The sequence below is a fragment of the Zea mays genome, chromosome 8, assembly GCF_902167145.1.
Source record: "Zea mays cultivar B73 chromosome 8, Zm-B73-REFERENCE-NAM-5.0, whole genome shotgun sequence".
In the NCBI taxonomy this organism is placed as follows: domain Eukaryota; kingdom Viridiplantae; phylum Streptophyta; class Magnoliopsida; order Poales; family Poaceae; genus Zea; species Zea mays.
In genome coordinates, this window is record NC_050103.1 from 62,925,410 (window position 1) to 62,933,287 (window position 7,878).

Consider the following 7,878-nt stretch of genomic DNA (forward strand, 5'->3'; position numbering starts at 1 on the left):
CTTGCAAGAGACTCCAACTTATAGAGATTCCTTGCGAGGGGAATATAATCCATATAAGGAAGACTGTGGCACTCAAGTTGATCATTGGATCACTTGAGAGGGGTTCAATGCAACCCTTGTCCGTTGGGACACCACAACATGGAGTAGCAAGCATTTGAGGCTTGTCCGAACCACGTGAAAAATCATCGTGTCTTTTGTGCTTTGTTCTTTGTGATTGTTCTTCCTCTATCTAAGTTCTATCTTTCACTTGCAATATTGCTCCTAGTTTATTACATATCTGGAAAGAGCAATCGAGCGAAGAGAACTTCTCTCTTTTTCTCATCCTGACTTGATCGTATTTTGCACTAACTCTTAATTTGGACCAAGCTTTTGTTTGAAGTTGTGTTTTGCAAGCATCACCTATTCACCCCCCATAGGTCACTCTCAATCTTGTCGCTGACGCGGTCGAGGATTGGTGGGACATGTGTCTAGGATGTGGGGGATGCGAATGGAGTACGCTACTCAAGGCGCTTTGGTGGTTGAGCCTCAAAACCACCTAGTGCTCGGAGGGCTGGTTTCGCTAAGTTTGGGCCTCAAAACTCGGTGGTGCGGTTCCGAATGGAATTGGAGGCGGCATGTGGTGTCATCGCGAAGGGTGTGTCGAGGTGAAGCAACTTCGTGAAGAGTGTGTGATCATTAGAGGAAAAACCAAGGAGTTGGTCCATTTTGCCCCTAGCTGAGTGGATAGTTTCTATGTATCTAGGGGTAGTTTAGTCTAGTGGAATAACCCCCTATAAATAGGTGGGTGGGTTGGTTGTTTCAGCTATCTCTTTTGGCTAGCTCATTAGGCTTGTTTAGAAAACCCTAGTTGTCTTCTCTCTAGGTTGTAGTAGTTTTAGCCGTAAGATCCGCAGATGTTTTGAACTCTGCATCTATGTACTTGTGATTTTGTGAGGAAATGTGGTTGTATCCACATGTGGTACAGGGTGCTTTTGAATTCAATTCGAATCTGATTTGAGTTTGCACTTGATTGAGTTCTTTCTCTCCTCTCTTCCCTTCTAGTGGATTTTGTGAGAATCTTTGGTTTCTTTGTGTTTTGGTGTTGTGTTGGGGTTTCTCTCTATACTAGAATAATCCTTGAGATTGTTATTGATCTCTAGTGTGAATTGATCATGTTCTTGTATCGATTCTAGCAGTTTTGATCAAAATATCAAAACCCCATTCGAAACCAAGTTTTTTGATCTGCTTGTGAAGTTTTGATTTGTTCCTGCTCAAACTTCATGAAATATCTTCTCTCCCTCGGCGCTTGCTGCCTATGAAATTTGAGATCAATCTGAGAACTTTTAGCAGTGCGGCGCTACCGTGGCCCAGCACTGCCGCTTGGACTTTTCTACAAGTATGGTTCTGGTTTTCTGCAGACTTCTAAAGTGGCTCTCTGCTAGCAGTTCGATATAGTCAATCAACACTGGATTGGTCTGTACTGTGTTGAGTAGTTTTAGGAGTCTCGTAGATTTGTTTTGAAGTTAGGATCAAGTCACGTTTGCTCTCTCGAGTAGAGAATTTTTTTGTCGCTCCCATTTACCCCATGGTCGTCTCATCGGTCCTTCAGTTCCAATAAAGTTGGCCTTAGAGCTATGAGTGATGTTTTAGTTGAACATAACTTTTCATTGTCTATCCTAAGGGCTAGTTTGCGTGCAAGGTATGTTGCCACAATGCCAAGGTGATGGAACCCTTCAAGGAAGGAACTAATCCCTTTGGATTTAATAGTGTCTGAGCTTTGAACTTAATATAGTAATACTTATTATTAATGTTTTTGACAAATCACAGTTTATAAAGATGAAGGAAGGAACAGCTCCCTTCGTAAAAGGTTGTTTGTTAGTATCCTTTAATATACACATATTACTATTTGTATATATTACTAACTACTTGGTTATACATTTGTATATATGTCTTGTTGAAAAAAACTATTGTTACTATTTGTATATATATCCCTTTCAAAAGAACTAATTGCTTGTATATTTATATGTACATGTAGCAATTAATGCATATATATGTATTAAATATCAATCAATATCAAATTGTAAATATATAGGATACAAACTTACTTTAGTACCAGTTCTTGTTTCGAACCGGTACTAAAAGTCTCTTTATTATCGATTCGAGCCATAAATCGGGACTAAAGATTAATGTTTTTAGTCTGGGTCGGAAATCCGGTACTTTAGTATCAGTTTCTAACCGGGCACAGATGGCACTTTCAGCAATAGTGCCATATCCCCCTCTGATGTCCTCCGACAAGTCGGTAGCAGTCTCGATCCTACATGTTCCACATGGAAGTAATCAACAAGCTCCAATACGTCATTATCTAGAGAACTATATATGAGCACTAGTATGCACCTTACAAAGACAGGGTGTGTGAGGGATTGATGAGAAGAAAGCGCTCAAAAGTTAGTCTGCATATCTCAAGGTAGCTAGGGTATATTCGTTCGTTTTCTTGACACAATAACAACTCTTGACCTTAATTAATATGTCAGCAATTATTTGCAGCTGAACCTGGACGTGTTAACTTGTTCTAGTAGACTCGGAGAGTGCAGAGAGGGAAAAGGTGCATGTGGATAGATGGCACCACCATGTATGTCCTCATCAATTGTAAGAGCAAACCACTAAAAGCAGTGGTGGTAGAGACATATTGGATTGGAACCAAGTTAAAGGCATAGTCATATATGTATTTATGCATATGCTTGCATTTGACATTTGTGTTCTGATGACTTTTCTGATCAATATATATTCCACTGGACCCAGCTCATCTGTTGTGCCTATGTGCTGGACAATTGGTGGGAAGGGTCATCAGTTATCCCGATCACACTGAACTTGATATAGCTTGTGATATATGTGACCCAGCTGGAGAAAAGGGGATAAGGCAAGATGGCATGATGGTGCTTCATCTCTTTTTCTGCTGGGACTGCTCTCTCATCAGAGATGTACACGCCATGTGGCAGAGCCTTGGTCAGTCACAAGCGGAGATCATGAAGGTCGATGTACCAAACAAATCATGCTTCCATATACAGGATATAATTCTCCGTGCATATTTTTGATTGTTTGATGTTCCGTAGCAGATTTGTGATTTGATTGGATTCAGAAAAAGAAAATTGCTGAAAATCCTAGTTAGTTACACATGAATTTACTTATTCATGGGCCCCACCGGACCTGATCAGGGTCATTAACCCTACTAAGTTGATCTGAAGAAATGAGCCGGCCGGCTTGGGATCAATAATTGAGATTTGGGGTCGCTGCAGCTGGATGGACACGGTGGCAGAAACCCAGCTTGATTTATCCAATTAAAGCCACTTGTTCCATATATGAGCCAATGTAAACCAGGTGTGCTAAGATCGAGCAGCTCTCGCAAATGGGGTTAGCTCGCTTTCGCTAGGATGCAGTCCAGTCCAGTCGCATCCGGGCACCTGGCGATGTTTAGGATCTCTTCTCCCGATCCACCATCTGCCTTTCTTCCCCGTGGACATCCTCCAATACCTCCTGTCTCATCACTTTTTCGAGCACGTCCCACTTACATAATATGTAGGAGGCACCTACTTAGGAGGTGTTTGGTTTAGGGTCTATTTTATTTCCCAAATTGATAAATACGAAAACTAAAACTCTATTTTAGTTCTTGTATTTGATAATTTAGAGACTAAAATAAAATAAAATAGAGAAACTAAAAATTAGTCTCTAGAAACCAAACACCCCTTACTGTCGGTGTTGAGCATCATGGTCGGACGGTCTGGTCCTGAAGCCCGGACGATCCGGCCTATGACCCGTATTTGATAATTTGGCGACTAAAATAAAATAAAATAGAGTAACTAAAAATTAGTCCATAGAAAGAAACCAAATACCCCCTTACTATCGGTATTGAGCACCGTTTGTGGCACTAGGCAAAGCCGGACGGTCCGGCCTGCGGACCGTCCGTTCTTAAACGCGGACAACCTGCATTTAGATCAGATCAGGTAGATTAACTCCTATCTCCACGCATGTTTATGCCTTTAAACTTGTGGGAGTTGATGGAGAACGCCTAGAAACGGGTCCAGACCTCCCTTTTATATATTTGAAGGGGTACGATCGATTAAAACATCAACAATCAAATCAAATCTATATAACTTCTGTTCCTTTACTTTTTGCTCTAGCAGTAGACAATATCGTAGCCTTCTTCACCTTAATCCTTCTCTCGTCGACTCTACATCGTTTGTAGACGTCTTAGGTGGTCTGTCGATCACAAGACAAACCCTAAAATCTAGCCCTAGGTCGCAGACCGTCCGCGCCTCCGCAGATAGCACCGCTGCCGGTACACCTCGTAGTGATTGACGCCCAGATCGGTGCCAACACACTTTTTGGCGACTCCGGTGGGGACATCGCGTGAAGATCTATCAGACCGTCCTCCAATGGCCGGTTCAAAGGATAATTTCGACGTCTCTCCCAGCTGACTATGGAGACTTTGTCGACTGAAGATAAGCAGGAATTGGAGGAACACAAGGAGCAGCTGATCAAGGACACACGTGCAAAATTCTTGGCCAACTTTAAGGTGAACAGGAATCACAAGGTACAGCTCTCTGCAGGTACGACGGACCGTCCGGTTCTAGTAGTCGGACGGTCTGAACCCAGCGTAGACTATCCAACCGCTAAGTTCGCACCGTCTATGCCTCACCAGGAAACCTCCGACAACGCGCCAGCATTAATGGACGAGGATAGCATCGAGGAGGATGACCTACTGGGAGAAGATCTAGTCGACTACGGAGCCTCGCTCGAGCACACATGTATGGATGTTAATGTAATTACATTTTCAGCCAATTATGTTAAAATCTGTTGGACTTTGTTAAAATTTATTGGACAACTAGCTGAGAATCACCGAATACTTTCACATGCTTCACTCCCATATAATTTATAAGTTCTAAACCAAATAAGAGAGCTTTGTATTCAGCTTGATTGTTAGTGCAATAAGTTTGAAATACAGAAGTTTCTCGGTAAGATAAATTATTTACGGAGGTTCATTTCCAACCTAGCCGGAAAGGTTGATGCTTTCACTCCTATTCTTCAGCTTAAAAATCATGCCAATTTTAATTGGGAGTAGAACACCAAGAAGCTTTTGTTCTTATTGAAAACTATTTGTCTTCGGCTTCAGTATTGAGAGCACCATAAATTGGAATACCATTCAGGTTATACATTGCAACCGAAGATAAAGTTATTGGAGCTGTTCTAACTCAAGAGACCGAAGGAAAGGAATATGTGGTAACCTACTTAAGCCGGAGAATGGTGGACGCTGAAACAAGGCACACCATTGCTGAAAAATTATGCTTATGCTTGTTTTATGCATGCACCAAGCTTAGATGTTATCTATTATCTAGTGCTTGCACTATTTCTTGTCAAACCGATTTGATTAGATACATGTTGCAAAACCCAATCATGAGTGGTAGGATTGGTAAATGGGCTTTTGCACTTGTAGAATATGACTTGGCTTATGAATCACTGAAATCCACGAATGGCCAGGTCGTAGCTGATTTTATCGTAGAACATTGGATTAATGGCACTCATGAACTAGGAATGCCATACCTCACTATTACTCCCTGGACTTCATATTTTGATGGATCAGTTTGTAATAAAGGGCAAGATATTGGCATCATGCTTATTTCACCAAATGATGCCTCTTTTGACTTCTCTAGCCGATTCAAAACTTATTGCACTAACAATCAAGTCGAATACAAAGCTCCCTTATTCGGTTTAGAACTTATAGATTATATGGGAGTGAAGCATGTGAAAGTATTTGGTGATTCTCAGCTAGTTGTCCAACAGATTTTAGAGGAATATCGGTGTTTAGATGGTACTTTGAATAATTATCTTGAAAAATGTTGAGACATAATCCGCTCTTTCGACGAATTTGATATTCGGCATATATCCAGAGCTGAGAATTGCAGAGCTAATGACTTGGAACAAGATGCATCAGCTTATCGAATAAAATGAGGGAGATTCCAGAACCCTGAAAGTGCGATAATCGATGTTGCTCCAAGTTCCCAAGTCACGGACCGTCCGGGCTACATATCCCACGGTGGGCTCGGACTGTCCGGGCATGGAGTCCAGACCGTCAGACAATGTCTCCTTGATTATTCGGCTAACAATGTAGCCGATGCAATTGATTGAAGTACACCTATAATTAATTACCTATGTAATCCTAGTGGTAGGGCAGATAGGAATGTTCGACATACAGCCTTAAGTATACCCTAATTGATAATGAACTTTACCACCAAATGACTGGTGATGTCCTGCTTAAATGCTTGGGCCCTGATGATGCTATATTAGCTATGGCCGAAGTGCATAAAGGGATTTGTGGTACTCATCAATCGGCTCCAAAGATGAAGTGACTATTGAGAAGATCTGGCTTCTATTGGCCCGACATGATAGCCGATTGCTTTAAATACTACAAAGGATGTCAAGTATGTCAGAAGTTCAGGGATCTGCAGTTAGTCCCCATAGTTGAACTACATCATATTATCAAACCTTGGCCCTTTAGAGGGTGGGGTTTGGACTTTGTAGGCGAAATTCATCCTTCATCATCAAAGGGGTATCTGTTTGTGTTGGTGACCACAGACTACTTCACCAAATGGACTGAAATTGTTGCTCTGAAGAACATGACACATAAGGAGGTAATTGAGTTTATAACTAAGCATATCATTCATAGATTTGCCATTCCCCAAACTTTGACTAAAGATCAGGGGACTTCTTTTATGTCAAAGGAGGTGCGTGAGTTTATTGAATTATATAAGATCAAAATGCTCAGTTCTTCTATGTATTATGCTCAGGCCAATGGACAGACAAAGTCTAGTAACAGGATATTGATTAGCCTTACAAAGAAGAAGATATTTGATTATCCTAAGCATTGGCATAAGGTTTTGTCTGAGGCTTTGTGGGCTCATGGAATATCTAAACACCATGCTACTAAAGTCTCTCTTTTTGAGCTTGTTTATGGATAGGAGGTTATCTTGCCTGTAGAGATAAGCCTAAATTCTACCAGGTTTGCTAGGCAGAACGATCTAACCGTCGGGGACTATTATAATTTGATGATGGACAATATTGATGAAGTAACCAACAAAAGATTGGTAGCTCTAGGAGAGATCAAGAAAGACAAGATCATGGTTGACAAAGATTACAACAAGAAGGTCAAGGCTAAGTCATTTCAAGTTGGAGACCTGGTATGGAAGACCGTCTTGCCACTAAAAAGCAGAGACCGGAAGTTTGGCAAATGGTCACCAAGCTGGGAAGGCCCTTACAGAATCACACAGTTGATAGCAGGTAATGCCTACATGTTGCAAACTCTGCAAGCCAAGGACCTACCTATGTCACACCCGGTTTTACAAGGCAAACTGAATGTGAACCATGTATGTGTGTAACACCCTGAATTTTGGGGTATAAAAAATTTCTTTATTCTATACTCAAAATTTAGGTGTTACCCTTTCCTTTATTCACTTTTCTTTTCCCTTTATCAAAACAGTAGAGAGTTATTTTGGTTCTATAGTAGCGGGAGCTCTAGAAGTGTCATGATTGTCGTATTCATGCTGCTTCATAGTGTTTCCAAGTTCAAGAAGTGATTGAATCATGTAAATATATCTTATATAAGTCGCCCGTAAATGTTCGTATTTTTTTGAATATTTTTCTATTTTTCGAAATTCAAAATCCATTTATTTGAGATACTTAAAAACATTTTCAAAAGTTTTAAATATGTTTTTTGAGTTTATTGGGAGCCAAATCATGTCTAGAAATTTTCCTAGAATTTTTGGAGCCTTCGAGATATTTTTCGGATATTAAAAACAATTTCAGCCTCTTCTAAAAATGAATTTTAATTTTAAAAATAGGATAATTACG

The 7,878-nt window shown here is 40.7% G+C and overlaps 1 pseudogene; it reads left to right on the forward strand.

Annotated features, from left to right (window-relative positions):
• Nucleotides 1-4,453: 4,453 nt before the first annotated feature.
• On the forward strand, nt 4,454-7,604 carry LOC109941777 (uncharacterized; annotated as a pseudogene).
• Nucleotides 7,605-7,878: the final 274 nt, after the last annotated feature.